General features: G+C 43.3%; 1 pseudogene across 1 annotated transcript; it reads left to right on the top strand.

Annotated features, from left to right (window-relative positions):
* Positions 1-305: 305 nt before the first annotated feature.
* LOC147354430 (uncharacterized) lies at positions 306-13781 on the top strand (annotated as a pseudogene). Its single transcript, XR_015146359.1, has 6 exons — positions 306-496; positions 1487-2316; positions 2781-2872; positions 6225-6377; positions 10629-10900; positions 10932-13781. The product of XR_015146359.1 is annotated as an uncharacterized LOC147354430 (transcript).
* Positions 13782-16683: the final 2902 nt, after the last annotated feature.

The following is a 16683-nucleotide window of genomic DNA, read 5'->3' as shown; positions in this document are numbered from 1 at the left end:
CCACAACTTCTGAGCCCGAGTGCTGCAAATACTGAAGCCAGGCGCCTAGAGCCAGTGCTCCGCAACAAGAGAAACCACTGTAAGGAGAAGCCCTAGCCCAGCAAGGAACACCCAGAGCAGCAGAAAATACATTTTTAAAATTAAAAAGAAAATAAAGAAAATTCTGAAGAAGAGGATCATGCCCTGTTGGGCAGAAAAACAGTGGGACAGAAGCCAGATCCTGATTCCTCTAGGCCCCGCCCTGTCGGCCCCGCCCTCTTGCTTTCAGTTCAGTCCCTGATACCGCCTACGCCCCGCCCCTCGCCGGCCCCGCCCTCGCTCCGCCTGCGCAGGCGCAATTTCCCGCAAACCCGGAAGCGGAGGGAGGGGCGCAGCCCTTGGTTTTTCTGTCACGACTGGGTATTTTAGACGCCCCTCACGCCCCCGATCCGCCACATCCAAGGTTCAGGGGTCGTCAATTACGTTAAGATCCCCTTCATCCACTCGTCCGCCCTCGGTAAGTCTCGGCATTATCGCGATACTTTCAAGGCCTAACAGCTCCGCGGCGGATCGGAGGTCCTCGTCTATTTCGAGTTAAAATCGCTCTATAAAGCGGGTCTCCTCACTGGCCTTTCAGCCTTGGGTCCAGGTGACGCCTCTTGCCTGCTTGAAGTGCCTGCAGTGACCTCCACAGGCTCCGATCCTCCCTCTCTCTCTGTCTCTCTCAGCCGCGCTGTGCAAAGCTCTCACTTCCGGGGTGGATTCTCTTCTGCCGCTTGGCCATGTATACCCGGAGGCCACATCTTCTCCTCTGCCTCGGGGTCGTGCAGACATCACCCCTCTCCTGACAGCTTCCATATCTACGTAGCCTCAGGAGTCGGCCCCTTCCCTCCGTAGTCATCCTTTGCACTTTGCACTCACCGCGTTGGAGTTCTCTGCCCCACGCGCTGAAAGAGGTGACACGCACCCATTTGATTACATTCTTTGTGTTTCTTCTGCACAAAACGCATCCCACTGTCTGTGCTTGTCGCGGTGTGTTTACATTCCCGAAGCCCCACTGGAAAATGCATTTCGTGGGTAGGGGACATCTCCCTATCTCTTCCGTACCTGTGAATGTACAGGGTAGGGGATGAGAAAGACCGACAGAGAAAGGAAGAGTGAAAAAGAGAGGCTGAAATAGACGATGGACCAGGTGGATGTGGAGATACAGTCAGAGCAAAAGAGTGAGTCAGAAGAAACCTAGGTAGAAAGGCGCCTTCAAAAAGACAAAGGGAAGCAAACTGGGTGAGAGAGACCTTGATCAGGGTAGATGTGGGAACCGCAAGGGGCAGGTACCTGGAACTGAGAGAATGAGGGGAAAATAAAAGTATCGGTGCCCTGGACAACAGAGAGAGTGGTCCTGGGACAGAAAGAGGGGGAAAGAGGCGACAAGGAAAGCAGAGGGGGAAACAGAGCAGGGACGAATTCTCTGGTCTTAATCCCTTCCATGTCTTCCCTTTGCCCTCAGGAGGAGAATCCAGACTCCACTGTAGGACTTTACAAAAGGGGGCTCCGGAGGTGGGGTGACCCTCCACAACTGGTCCAATCTGAGGGAAGATACAGGCCTTCCCATCCGAGGCTGACCAGACATTGTCCTGTCCAGCGAGGTGCTGTGATGTTGTGGAGGCCACTCCCTGTGGTTGAGTCCCATTTTCAAGCGGAGACTGAGTTGTGAGCTATCGGCAGCCAAACTCCTGGCTGTGGAGGAGTTTGTGTCTGAATCCTGAGAGGCAGACTGAGGAAGTTTGTTCTATGTAGTAACCTCTATGGGGTCTCTAATGAGTGCGAGGACCATTGACCCATAAGAGGTTAAAAGGAAGAATTTCGCAGACCATTTTGGGGGTAATCTGCTTTGTTTTAAGTGGGTGGATCTCATTATTACTGCCCAAGTTTTACTGTCATGTGGGTTCTGCCGGATACAGATGACATCTTAGAAATGTTTCCAAGATGGAAGATATTAGAGTCTCCGTGGAAAACGTGGATTGTTGGAGACATCACTCTTGCATTAGGATGTTATGGCTGTGCCTGACTTTAGGGTGGGGTCTCCAAGAAGGAGGGCTTTCCTGATGGCTCGGACAGTAAAGAGTCTGCCTGCAGTGCGGGAGACCCAGGTTTGATCCCTGGGTCAGGAAGATCCCCTGGAGGACAGCATGGCAACCCACTCCAGGATTCTTGCCTGGAGAATCTCCATGGGCAGAGGAGCCTGGCAGACTCCAGTCTTTGGGGTCACAAAGAGTCCAACATGACTGAGCGACTAACACACACAGTCCAAGAAGGAATATACTGGATCCTGGGTTGGTGAGTGTCCTCCTGCCAGAACAAAAGCTATTGACATTTGGGATGTGCTGTGGGATCCTATGGCAGAGTGTGCACTCAGTAAGGGTTTCTGTCCTGTAATATTGTGGAGGGCCCACTGGGAGCTTATAGGAGTGTCTAGGGGACTGGGGTCAGGTGCTAGGGGTTTTCATTGGCAGGAAGGTGCTGGGGGCAGGTCTCTGGGCAGGAACCTGAAGGGGCTGTAAGTCAGGACAGGATGGCACTCTTCTGCCACTCCTCACCAGGAGGGTAGCATGATCTGAGGGAAAGTGTGGGAAAGCTCCCGTGCTGGGACTGTGTGCGGGAGTTGACTGTCCTGAGTCGCTCCTGAGACAGTGAACACAGAGGACTGTCTGTTCCACGAGGTCCTACCTGTGTGTGTGTTTGGGGCACAGGAAGGGGGTGTGTTGATCCCAAGCACTAAACGGCATATTCTTGACACTCAGGACTGTCTTCTCAAGATCAGTCTTTGCCTGAAGAAGAAACCTTGAAGAGGAGGAAGAAGAAAGAACAGGAGTCAGGCATGGCTCTTTCTCAGGTAAGGTCATATTCTCAGTGGATTCTCAGTCTGTCCTTCCTGAAATGCCCTTCTCTGGACTCACAAATCGTGTCTGACTCTGAAGTGTCCTGTCTGAGTCCTCTACGTGCACACTCACCTGGGGCCTTCCCTCAGGGCCTGTTGTCTCCACTTAGATCCCATCTCCCCATGACCTGGTGACCTGGCCCTTGTGAGCAGGCTCCCCTGGGCGCCATCCTGGGCAGGGCTTCTCACCCACGGGTTGTAGACGGGGTGTCTCAGTGCTGTAGGGAAGCAAAAATTGCTTAGGGCCCATCTGGATGTGCTGTCTGCTCTCTTGTCAACCAGGATGGAAGTCACGTTCTAATGTGTAGGAATGGTTGGAAAATTCTGGAAAAGGAAAGTAATAAGAGGAAACCAGCTCTGCCTGATTTAATAATGCATTCAAAGCTAAGCAAGTGAATCATGGTGTTTTTGGTTTCAAAATATTAATGATTCAGAATGCAGAAGAAAGTTCAGAAACAGACATCAGGGATTCAGGATGCTTCGTTCGATAATTGGCTTTAAAATGTGGAGTCAGTCTAAGTATCTAACAGGAGGTTTTAAAAAATTATTCTCAGTACATTCATCCCACAGGGATAATGGTATTCCTGTAAGGACTGCCTCCTAGCAGGTCTTTTAGGTAAAAAACAAAGACAGCGGAGCACAGAACTTTATCTTTGTCATCAGAGAGGCTATAGCCAAATTCTGGCTCCACCATTATTAATAAATTATTAAATTTTCTTTTAAGATCATGTGAGATATTTATTTATTTATATTTTTGTGGTCAAAATTCCAACAAAGCAGCGGCTTAACATCTTCTTCTCTGTCACCATGCCTCACGTCTCATTGAGGAACCACTGTTGTCAATTTTGTGGCAAGACTCAGCTCAAATTTTGTAACACTGCATTTCACATCATTATGAGATTTTTAGGAAAAATTCTTCAAGACATGTTTGTGGTAATCCTTTATTATGCACATTTTAAAAATGATCACGCATGTGGCTGGAAGTGGTTTTCACATTAGTAAACACAGATACACTTTGATCTTTACCAGGACATTCTCTTAATGAAGACACAAGGGACCTTTGCAGTTTTTTGTTGACGTAGAGAATGTGTCAGTGGGTACCTCTGAGCCTACTGACTTTTCAGCAGATGTCTGAGGATTTCTTGGGCATCTTAACATGTGACTGCTGGGACAAGAATGGCACATTTGGGACTGCCATGGTGGCCCAGTGGTAAAGAATCTGCCTGCTAATTCAGGATACATGGGACCTATCCCTGATCCAGGAAGGTCCCACATGCCTTGGAGCAACTAAGCCCATGCAACACAACTATTGAGCCTGTTCTCTGGAGCCTGGGAGCTGCTATTACTGAACCCATGAGCCCTAGAGCCTGTGCTTCTAAACAAAAGAAGCCATCACAATAAGACGCCTGTGCACTGCAACTGGAGAGTAGCCCCTACTCACCACAACTAGAGAAAAGCCTGTGCAGCAGTGAAAACCCAGCACAGCAAAAAAAAAAGAATGGCGCATTTCATATTTTGATAGATTTTGTCAGATGTCCTCCCCTAAAGCTGCAAAGGTTCCATCCCCACTGCCAACCTCTGAGATTGCCTTCAATGTAAGCAAAGCTTGATACTGTATTCTTTTCATCTTCTGAAAATTTGGGGGGAAATCACAATCCTTTGTATCTCTGTTTTCCAACTACTTGTGAGTCAGTTTCATGCTTTTGTGGAAATAAAACATGATTTTCATACTTTGTTCAGTTCTCTTTTGATATCTTTTTTTTAACATATCTTTTAAAAAGCTATGTTTTGTAGTTGAATTCTTTATACATGTCCTGGTGTCTTTCCTAGTTTAGCATGTCTTTGCTGCTGCTGCTGCTAAGTTGCTTCAGTTGTGTCTGACTCGGTGCTACCCCATAGACAGCAGCCCACCAGGCTCCCCCATCCCTAGGATTCTCCAGGCAAGAATACTGGACTGGGTTGCCATTTCCTTCTCCAGTGCATGAAAGTGAAAAGTGAAAGTGAAGTCGCTCAGTCGTGTCCGACTCTTCGAGACCCAATGGACTGTAGCCCACCAGGCTCCTCCATCCATGGGATTTTCCAGGCAACAGTACTGGAGTGGGTTGCTTGATCTTGCTTGAGAAGGCCTCACCTGGCATAATTTAAAAACACTGTCTTCTATACAGTTCTAATCTTTCCTGTTTAAAATTATCTCTGTATTTCTTTTCATATTTTTCCATTATGGTTTATCACAGGATACTGAGTAGAGTTCCCTGTGCTCTATAGTAGGACTTTGTTGCTTATCCCTAAATCATCCAGTATTTCTTCAAAGGTCTATTGCTGTGATAAGTTCTTTTTTTTTTTTTCATTGAATCTGCTAGATTAATGTACAACATTAGTACATTTCCTTAATGTTGAATCATTTTTTAAAATTAGTGGAGTAAACTCCAGCTGACTTTTGTTAATGACTTCCCTGGTGGCTCAGGTGATAAAGAATCTGCCTGCAATGCAGGAGAACCGGGTTCAATCCCTGGATCAGGAAGATCCCCTGGAGGAGGGAATGGCTACTTACTCCAGTATTCTTGCCTGGAAAATCCCATGGAGAGAGGCGCCTGGGGGGCTCCAGTCCATGAGGTCACAAAGAATAGGACATGACTGAGTAACACTTTTCAAATACCTGAGTTAAATGGACAGATTTATGTTTCTGCATATATGTGGCCCCTGATTCTGCATATATGTGGATCCTGTCATGCTTGAAGACACTGTTCATGCTCTGGCTCCTCCAGGTACTGAATATCATGTAGTGTGTAAAACATAACCTGTATCTCCTCCATATGAACAATCCTGTGTTGGAAAATTTTCATCTGTGTATTTCTTTTATTGTCCTCACAAATGGGAAATCTATAGTGATTCAGTGGATTTGATATCCTTTGCTGGAAAAATATAATAAAACTGAAAAAGTGAAAGTGTTAGTCACTCAGTCATGTCCGACTCTACAACCCCATGGACTATAGTCTGCCAGGCTCTTCTGTCCATGGAATTCTCCAGGCAAGAATACTGGAGTAGGTAGCCTTTTCCTTCTCCAGGGTATCTTCCTGACCCAGGGATCAAACCCAGGTCTCCCACATTGCAGGCAGATTCTTTACTGTCTGAGCCACCAGGGAAGCCCCATAAAATTAGGAACAAATAGTTACTCAAAATTACCTTACTCAAAACGATCCATCACCTCAACTGAATCAATCCTTACTGCCTCTTTCCTATTCACATCTTGTGTGAAGGTAAGAACTCTTCAGCTGTTCCCTCAGTGAAAATGTGTTTTTCATTTCAGGCACAGTTGACTTTCAAGGATTTGGCTATCGAATTCTCTCAGGAGGAGTGGGAATGCCTGGACCTTGCTCAGAGGGCCTTGTACAGGAACGTGATGGTGGAGATCTGTGGGTGAGGATCACTTCCCTCAAGGAGTCGGGATCTGCCCCAGTGAATCTCTGGGGAACCCCTGCCTTGCTTGGCTGAGACTAAAGCTGGGCTGACTCTGAAGTGAAACAGAGTTGAACCTTCCCCTTTCTTTAGATGATCACACACTCCATACTAGATTTTTTAAAAAAATATTTATATAATTTTTGGCTGTGCTGAGTCTTTGTTGCTGCATGTGCTTTTCTCTATTTGTAGTGCAAGGGCTTCTCACTCTGGTGGCTTCTCTCTTGTGGAGCACAGGCCCTAGGTCACAGGCTTCAGTAGTTGTGGCACGTGGGCTTAGTTGTTGTGGTTCCCCGGGTTCTGGAGTGCAGGCTCAGTAATTGTGGTGCACGGGCTTAGTTACTCCATAGCATGTGGAATCTTCCCAGACCAGGGATTGAACCCGTGTCTCTCACGTTGGCACGTGGATTCTTTACCACTGAGCCACTAGGGAAGCCCTCCATACTAGATTAGTAATGGCTCCGGAAGATGAGTAAAAACAAAATCTTATGGCAAACTTCTAAAAATAACTGATTCTGTACCCACTCTTACCCTGTACTTTTGATTTGGTAGTTCTTGGAAGACAGCTAGGTATCTTTTTAAAAAATACTCCTTAAACATTCAGAAAGAGACAGTCGGGAACAGATTTGTACAATATTTTTTTTTCCCTTTTCCTCTTAATATTTATTTGGCTGAGCTGGGTCTTGGTTGTAGCATGCGGGATTTTAGTTGTAGCATGTGGGATCTAGTTGCCCGACCAGAGATCAAACCCGGGTCCCCTGCATTGGGAGTGCAGAATTTTAGCCACTGGACCACCAGGGAAGTCCCAAAATATTTTTCTAGGCACGCTGATGTCCTCTCTCCTTAGAAGAAAAAAGGGCTGGTGGTGTACTAGAAAATCTACAGCCCATTAATGTTCCTCTCTTCTAAGCAGAAAACTCTCGTTTTGACCTGAATACTATTTCCATTTTGGAGTAAGCGAGAGAGCCCCAGAACGTGGAGAACAAGGTGAAAAAAGTGAATGCGTGGGGATGTATCATAGGCATGAACACCAGGAAGACCTCAGAAGGGCAGAGAGGAAGCCACACCATTAATAATGTTGGGGAAACTTCCCAGAAGTGGGGAAGTTCTATGGGAAAACAAATGTTTATCTCCTGTGAGCTCTCAAAGGAAAAATTTTTTTCCTTCCACTAAGTTCACCCTTCCAGTATCCAGCGGTGGTCCTCTTGTGCAAAGACCAAGGCAAAATCTTGATCATGGCCTATGACAGTCTTGTGTACTTTGATCTTGTGGGGTTCTGGGAGGGCTTTCTTCTTTGGTTTCTTCCTTTATGATTGCACTTGGTCTTCATTGCCACACAAGGGCTTTTCTCTAGTTGTGGTGGGCAGGGGCTACTCTTCCTTGTGGCGTGCAGCCTTGTCATTGCAGTGGCTTTTCTAGTTATGGAGCATAGGTTCTAGGGCACACGGGCTCAGTATTTGCAGCTCCTGGGCTCTAGAGCGTGGGCTCAGTAGTTGTTGGGCTTATTTGCTCCATGGCACATGGAATCTTAGTTCCCGGACCAGGGACTGAACCCATGTCCCCTACATTGTAAGGTGGATTCTTAACTGCTGGACCACCAGGGAAATCCCAGAGCTAGTGTCTTTATCCTTGTTGTTTAGTTGCTCAGTCATGTCCAATTCTTTGTGACCCCAAGGACTGCAGCACGCCAGGCTACCCTTTCTTCATTAACTCCTAGAATTTTCTCAAACTCATGTCCATTGAGTCGATGATGCCATCCAACCATCTCCTCCTCTGTTGTCCCCTTCTGCTGCCTTCTATCTTTCCCAGCATCAGGATCTTTTCCAATGAGTTGGCTGTTCCCATCAGGTGGCCTTAGTATTGGAGCTTCAGCTTCAACATCAGTCCTTCCAGTGAATATTCAGGGTTGATTTCCTTTAGGATTGACTGATTTGATCTTCTTGCTATAAAAGGGACTCTCAAGAGTCTTCTCCAGCACCACAGTTTGAAAGTATGAAAAGGCAAAAAGTGTCTTTATAGTCTTCCTCAAACTCTTTGTATCCTTATTGAACTGCTGCCTGGATGTATTCTCTATAATTAAAAGGGGGGAAATGGAAGTCTCCAGATATTATTCTAGAATTGTTTTCTATTTCTTCCTTAAATTCTGTCAATGTTTGCTTCATAGATTTTGGGGTTCTCTTGTTTAGGTGCCTATTTTCATAAGTGTTGTAATTTTTTGATGAGTTATTATCCTTTTTTAAACATATAATGGCCTTCTTTGTCCAGTAAAAAAAACTTTGACTTAGAGTCTATTTTGTCTGATATTAGCCTAGCACTCCAGGTCTCTCAGGTTACTGTTTTTGTGTGGAACTTGTATTAGCTTGCTTGGACTGCCCTAACAAAGTACCAAAGCTTGGGTGGCTTAAACACCAGGAATGTGTTTATTTATGGCTGTTTCACCTCCATAGGAAATTTAGGTGTAGCTTACCTTCATGAATTATCTCAGCTAGATCTTCTGGGTAACTTGCTGCAGCTCCTACATCAGCATTTGCAGCTTCACCTTGCACTTCTATGTCCTAGAGATGGCTTCTTTCTTTAAACCTCACAAGGCAACCTCAGCTAGCTTCAGACTTTTCTTCTGCAGCATCCGCTCTTCTTTCAGCCTTCTGAGAAGAGAGTCAGGGCCTTTGCTCTGGATTCAACTTTGGCCTAAGGGAATGTTGTGGCTGGTTTGTTCTTCTCTCCAGACCATTAATACTTTCTCCACATCAGCAACGTGACTTTTTCGCTTCCTTATCATTTGTGTGTTCACTGCAATAGCACTTTTAATTTCCTTCAAGAACTATTCCTCTGAGTTCACACCTTGGCTGTCTGGTGTGAGAGGCCTAGCTTTTAAGCCTGTCTCAGCTTTCAACATGTCTTTGTCACTGACTGTAATCATTTCTAGCTTTTGTTTTAAAGTTAAAGATGTGTGACTCTTCCTTTGGCTTGAAAGCTTAAAGGCCATTGTAGGGTTATTAGTTGACCCAATTTCAATATTTCTGTGTGTCAGAGAATAGAAATGTCCCAAGAGAGGGAGAGAGATGGTAGAACAGCCAGTCAGTGGAGCAATCCGAGCACAACACATTTATTAAGTTAGTTGTCTAGCTGTTGTTCAAGGGTCAACTGTATATATTTAGAAAAACCACTTTTATTTATTTATTTGTTTTTGGCTGTGCTGGGTCTTCATTGCTGTGTGGGTTTTCTTCTCTAGTTGCGGTGTGTGAGCTTCTCATTGTGCTTGCTTCTCTTGTTGCAAAGCACAGGCTCTAGGGCCTACAGGCTTTAATGGTTGCAGCACGTGGGCTCAGTATCAACTGTACATTTTCAAATTGTTTTGTTAGTAGTTGTCTTGGGAATTACAGATAAAAATCTTACTTTAAACAATGTAGTTAAATTAATACCAACTTAATTTCAATAGTATACAAGAACCGTGTTCCTTTTATATTGTCTCTCCCTCCTTGCTTGTTATTATCCCAAACTAGATCTCCATACATTGTCTGTCCATCAGCGTAGATGCAAAATTACTGTTGTATGTTGTCTTTTAAGTCAATAGGGGAAAAAGAGAAGTTACACACCAAAAGTATTTATTAATATTGACCTTATATTTGGCTATGTAAGTATCACTTATCATTTTTTTATAGTATGAGTCTGCTGGCAACAGACTCTCTGTTTTTGTTTCCTTGGCAATGTCCTAATTTTTCCTTTACTTATTTTTAGGTGTATATTTAACTTTTTTAAAACTTTATTTATTTTTAATTGAAGGATAATTGCTTTACAATTGTATTGGTTTCTGCCATACATCAACATGAATCAGCCATAGGTAATTTTTCCTTTATTTTTAAAGAATAGTTTAGACGTACATAGAATTCTTGATAGACAGTTACTTTTCTTAGCAGTTTTAAAATCTCTTCCCATTACCTTCTGAGTTCAAATATGAGACACCTATTTGTCTGTTGTCAATCTGTGTGTGCACTGGTGTGGTAGTCAAAGGATACAGTTGCAGGGATTATATAAGTTTACACAGTGTGAACAATCTGGTTATAGTGTGAGAGTAGGCTTCACTTGAAATAATTTGAAGTGCATGTATCTTTTATTAAAGAATTCTATTAGCTTTCTATTCTTAAACATTTATAGAGTTTGATAGAGAAGTTTTTATCTCTTCAATATTACTTTTAGTGTAACATTCACCTTCCAACTCTAGTTAATATGAAGGCTGTGGTTATCTTTCATATACCTCCATTAGGTTCATGACCAAGGAATTATTACAGAAGAAGTATATTAATAACAGAGAATTATACCAACCAGTGGTCTTGGGAAGATTCGGAAACCATGGTATTGAAGAATCTGACTTCAGTGAAGTCTGGGGAAATACCTTTGAATTTGAGAATAAGTGTGGATATGCAGGAAGAAATTCCAAAGGAACACTTATGGCAAATAACATAAATCTCACTGGTAGAAAAGGTGAACAAGATAGCAAACCTAGGATTGATTTGCCTTTAAAACCAAGTGTTTCTTTATCACATGAAAAGATGCTCAGTTTCTTTAAGAAAAAGTACATGTCAGTTTTTAAAAAACAGGAAGTCATTTGTAAAGAATTTGTTAAAAATAAAAAATGGCACAGTTTATGCAGGAAGCAAGTATACAAAATGTTTTGAAAATAGAATTGGATTAAGCTTTCAGTCACATCTGACGGAATGGTAGAGATTTCAAACTGAAGAGAAAATTTATGAGTGTAATTAAGTAGAAAAGTCTATCAAAACTTGTTCCTCAATTTTATCACTTCAAAGATTTCCTCCTAGTGTCAAAACCAACATTTCTAATAAATATGGAAAGGTCTTATGTATCCTTCATTACATACACAGCAGCAGAAAACCAACATTAGAGGAAAACTGTACAAATGTAATGACTGTGGAAAGACTTTTAGCCATCATTCAGATCCTTGTTAGCCATCAGAGAATTCATTCTGAGCAGAGACCTTACAAATGTAATGAGTGCAGTAAAGCATTTAAACAATTCTCAAACCTCACAAGACATCAGAGAATCCATATTGGAGAGAAACCATATAAATGTAATATATGTGACAAGGTCTTTAATTGAAATTCCCACCTTACAAATCACTGGAGAATTCATACGGAAGAGAAACCACACAAATGCAATGAATGTGGCAAGGCATTTACCAAATGTTCAGAACTTTGGCTTCATGAGCGAATTCACACTGGAGAGAAACCTTACAAATATAATGAGTATGGCAAGAGTTTTACCAAACGTTCATATCTTTGGGATCATGAGAGAATTCATACTGGAGAGAAACCATACAAATGTGTTGAATATGGTAAGGTTTTTAGGCAGTGGTCTACCCTCAGGATTCACCAAAGAATTCATACCGGTGAGAAACCTTATAAATGTAAGGAGAGTGGCAAAGCTTTTAAGCAGTGCTCACACTTGACTAAGCATCAGAACGTACATCCTGGAAAGAAGCCACACAAATGTACTGTGTGTGGCAAGGCTTTCATCCACATTTCAAGTCTGGTGAAACATCAGAAAATTCATACTGAAGAAAAACCATATAAATGTAACGAATGTGGTAAGGCTTTCATCCAATGTTCAAGTCTTACAGAACAGCAGAGCATCCACACTGGTGAGAAACCTTACAAGTGTAATGAGTGTGGCAAAACCTTCACCGTGTGTTCAAGCCTAATGAAACATAAAAGGAACCATGCCAGAGAGAAACCTTACAAATGTCATGAGTGTGACAAGGCCTATACAAAATTTGTACAACTTACTAGACATCAGAAAATAATTACCAAAAAGAAACACGTTGAATCTAATATACTTGATAATGCTTTTAGTCAGAGCTCAAGCTTGGAGGCTCATCAGAGAATTCATGGTAGAGAGGAACCTTACAAATGTAATGAATGTGGTAAATCCTTTAACTGGGGTTCGCATCTCACCAGACATCAGAGGATCTATATGGGAGAGAAACCTTATAAATGTAACATATGCAGCAAGGCCTTTAGTCAAAACTCAAACTTTAGAATTCATCAGAGAATTCATACTGGAGAGAAACCTTACAAATGTAATGAGTGTGGCAAAGCCTTTAAACAGTACTCAAGCCTCACTCGACATCAGAATATACATCCTGAAGAGAAGCCACACAAATGTAATGTGTGTGATAAGGCCTTTATCAAATGCTCAAACCTTTGGGGTCATGAGAGAACGCATACCAGAGAGAAGTCATACAAGTGTACTGAATGTGGCAAGGGCTTTGGACAATGGTCTGACTTTCAGTTCAGTTCAGTCGCTCAGTCATGTCCGATGCTGAGCGACCCCATGAATTGCAGCACGCCAGGCCTCCCTGTCCGTCACCAACTCCCAGAGCACACTCAAACTCATGTCCATCGAGTCAACAATGCCATCCAGCCATCTCATCCTCTGTCATCCCCTTCTCCTCCTGCCCCCAATCCCTCCTAACATCAGACTCTTTTCCAATGAGTCAACTCTTCTCATGAGGTAGCCAAAGTATTGGAGTTTCAGCTTTAGCATCAGTCCTTCCAAAGAACACCCAGGACTGATCTCGTTCAGAATGGAGTGGTTGGATCTCCTTGCAGTCCAAGGGACTCTCAAGAGTCTTATCCAACACCACAGTTCAAAAGCATCAATTCTTTGGCATGCAGCTTTCTTCACAGTCCAACTCTCACATCCATACATGACCACTGGAAAAACCATAGCCTTGACTAGACGAACCTTTGTTGGCAAAGTAATGTCTCTGCTTTTGAATATGCTATCTAGGTTGGTCATAACTTTCCTTCCAAGGAGTAAGCGTCTTTTAATTTCATGGCTGCAGTCACCATCTGCAGTGATTTTGGAGCCCAGAAAAATAAAGTCTGACACTGTTTCCTCTGTTTCCCTATCTATTTCCCATGGAGTGATGTGATCAGATGCCATGATCTTCGTTTTCTGAATGTTGAGCTTTAAGCCAACTTTTTCACTCTCCACTTTCACTTTCATCAAGAGGCTTTTTAGTTCCTCTTCACTTTCTGCCATAAGGGTGGTGTCATCTGCATCTGAGGTTACTGATATTTCTCCAGGCAATCTTGATTCCAGCTTGTGCTTCTTCCAGCCCAGCGTTTCTCATGATGTACTCTGCATAGACGTTAAATAAGGAGGGTGACAATATACAGCCTTGACACACTCCTTTTCCTATTTGAAACCAGTGTGTTGTTCCATGTCCAGTTCTAACTGTTGCCTCCTGACCTGCATACAGGTTTCTCAAGAGGCAGGTCAGGTGGTCTGATATTCCCATCTCTTTCAGAATTTCCCACAGTTTATTGTGATCCACACAGTCAAAGCTTTGGCATAGTCAATAAAGCAGAAATAGATGTTTTTCTGGAACTCTCTTGCTTCTTTGATGATCCAGCGCATGTTGGCAATTTGATCTCTGGTTCCTCTGCCTTTTCTAAAACCAGCTTGATCATCTGGAAGTTCATGGTTCACATATTGCTGAAGCCTGGCTTGGAGAATTTTGAGCATTACTTTACTAGCGTGTGAGATGAGTGCAATTGTGTGGTAATTTGAGCATTCTTTGGCATTGCCTTTCTTTGGGATTGGAATGAAAACTGACTTTTCCAGTCCTGTGGCCACTGCTGAGTTTTCCAAATATACTGGCATATTGAGTGCAGCACTTTCACAGCATCATCTTTCAGGATTTGGAATAGCTCAACTGGAATTCCATCACCTCCACTAGCTTTGTTCATAGTGATTCTTTCTAAAGTCCACTTGACTTCACATTCCAGGATGTCTGGCTCTAGGTGAGTGATCACACCATCGTGATTATCTGGGTCATGAAGATCTTTTTTGTACAGTTCTTCTGTGTATTCTTGCCACCTCTTCTTGATATCTTCTGCTTCTGTTAGGTCCATACCATTTCTGTCCTTTATCGAGCCCATCTTTGCATGAAATGTTCCCTTGGTATCTCTAATTTTCTTGAAGAGGTATCTAGTCTTTCCCATTCTGTTGTTTTCCTCTATTTCTTTGCATTGATCGCTGAGGAAGGCTTTCTTATCTCTCCTTGCTATTCTTTGGAACTCTGCATTCAGATGCTTATATCTTTCCTTTTCTCCTTTGCTTTCGCTTGCTGAGCGCCAAAGAATTGATGCTTTTGAACTGTGGTGTTAGAGAAGACTCTTGAGAGTCCCTTGGACTGCAAGGAGATCCAACCACTCCATTCTGAAGGAGATCAGCCCTGGGATTTCTTTGGAAGGAATGATGCTAAAGCTGAAACTCCAGTACTTTGGCCACCTCAGGCGATGAGTTGACTCACTGGAAAAGACTCTGATGCTGGGAGGGATTGGGGGCGGGAAGAGAAGGGGACGACAGAGGATGAGATGGCTGGATGGCATCACTGACTCGATGGACGTGAGTCTCAGTGAACTCTGGGAGTTGGTGATGGACAGGGAGGCCTGGTGTGCTGTGATTCATGGGGTCAAAAAGAGTTGGACACGACTGAGTAACTGATCTGATCTGATCTCTTCTTTTCACAGCTATTTGTAAGGCTCCCCAGATAACCATTTTGCTTTTTTGCACTTCTTTTCCATGGGGATGGTCTTGATCCCTGTCTCCTGTACAATGTCACGAACCTCCGTCCATAATTCATCAGGCACTCTATCTATCAGATCTAGTCCCTTATATCTATTTCTCACTTCCACTGTATAATCATAAGGGATTTGATTTAGGTCATACCTGAATGGTCTAGTGGTTTTCCCTACTTTCTTCAATTTCAGTCCGAATTTGGCAATAAGGAGTTCATGATCTGAGCCACAGTCAGCTCCTGGTCTTGTTTTTGCTGACTATATAGAGCTTCTCCATCTTTGGCTGCAAAGGATATAATCAATCTGATTTCGGTGTTGACCATCTGGTGATGTCCATGTGTAGAGTCTTCTCTTGTGTTGTTGGAAGAGGGTGTTTGCTGTGACCAGTGCGTTCTTTTGGCAAAACTCTATTAGCCTTTGCCCTGCTTCATTCCATATTCCAAGGCCAAATTTGCCTGTTACCCCAGGTGTTTCCTGACTTCCTACTTTTGCATTCCAGTCCCCTATAATGAAAAGGACATCTTTTTGGGGGTGTTAGTCTAAAAGGTCTTGTAGGTCTTCATAGAACCATTCAAATTCAGCTTCTTCAGCGTTACTGGTTGGGGCATAGGCTTGGATTACCATGATATTGAATGCTTTGCCTTGGAAACGAACAGATCATTCTGTCGTTTTTGAGATTGCATCCAAGTACTGCATTTCGGACTCTTTTGTTGACCATGATGGCTACTCCATTTCTTCTAAGGGATGCCTGCCCACAGTAATAGATATAATGGTCATCTGAGTTAAATTCACCCATTCTGATCCATTTTAGTTCCCTGATTCTTAGAATGTCGACGTTCACTCTTGCCATCTCCTGTTTGACCACTTCCAATTTGCCTTGATTCATGGACCTGACATTCCAGGTTCCTATATGGCATTGGACCTTGCTTCTATCACCAGTCACATCCACAACTGGGTATTGTTTTTGCTTTGGCTCCATCCCTTCATTCTTTCTGGAGTTATTTCTCCACTGATCTCCAGTAGCATACTGGGCACCTACCGACCTGGGGAGTTCCTCTTTCAGTATCCTTTCATTTTGCCTTTTTATACTGTTCATGGGGTTCTCAAAGCAAGAACACTGAAGTGGTTTGCCGTTCCCTTTCCACGGGAGCACATTCTGTCAGACCTCTCCACCATGACCCTCCCGTCTTGGGTGGCCCCACAGGGCATGACTTAGTTTCATTGAGTTAGACAAGGCTGTGGTCCGTGTGATTAGATTGACTAGTTTTCTGTGATTATGGTTTCAATGTGTCTGCCCTCTGATGTGCTCTCACAACACCTACTGTCTTACTTGGATTTCTCTTACCTTGGACATGGGCTATCTCTTCATGGCTGCTCCAGCAAAGCGCAGCCGATGCTCCTTACCTTGGACAAGGGGCCTGACTTTAGGATTCACCAGAGAATTCATACTGGAGAGAAAGCCTTAGAAATGTGTTGAATTGCGTAAATCACTTGATCCTTTTAAACAACAGACTTACAATTTATACTTGGGAGAACTAAGTGTCTAGTCCTAGATGAGTCAGCCTAAGATGTTAAATTCTTCACAATTATTAAAAGTCAAAATCATTTGAAATTTATAAAATGATGGGTGTTGGTAGAGCAAGGAGATCTTTGGAAATGTACCATTCATTCTTTTTAAAAATACTTTTATTATATGAAGTT

This window comes from Bos grunniens, chromosome 18 (genome assembly GCF_055505025.1).
Source record: "Bos grunniens cultivar Pamir isolate PY7600 chromosome 18, Bosgru_T2T1.0, whole genome shotgun sequence".
Classification (NCBI taxonomy): Eukaryota; Metazoa; Chordata; class Mammalia; order Artiodactyla; family Bovidae; genus Bos; species Bos grunniens.
Note: the sequence above shows the minus strand (reverse complement) of the source record. Positions and strands in the feature narration are given on the sequence as shown.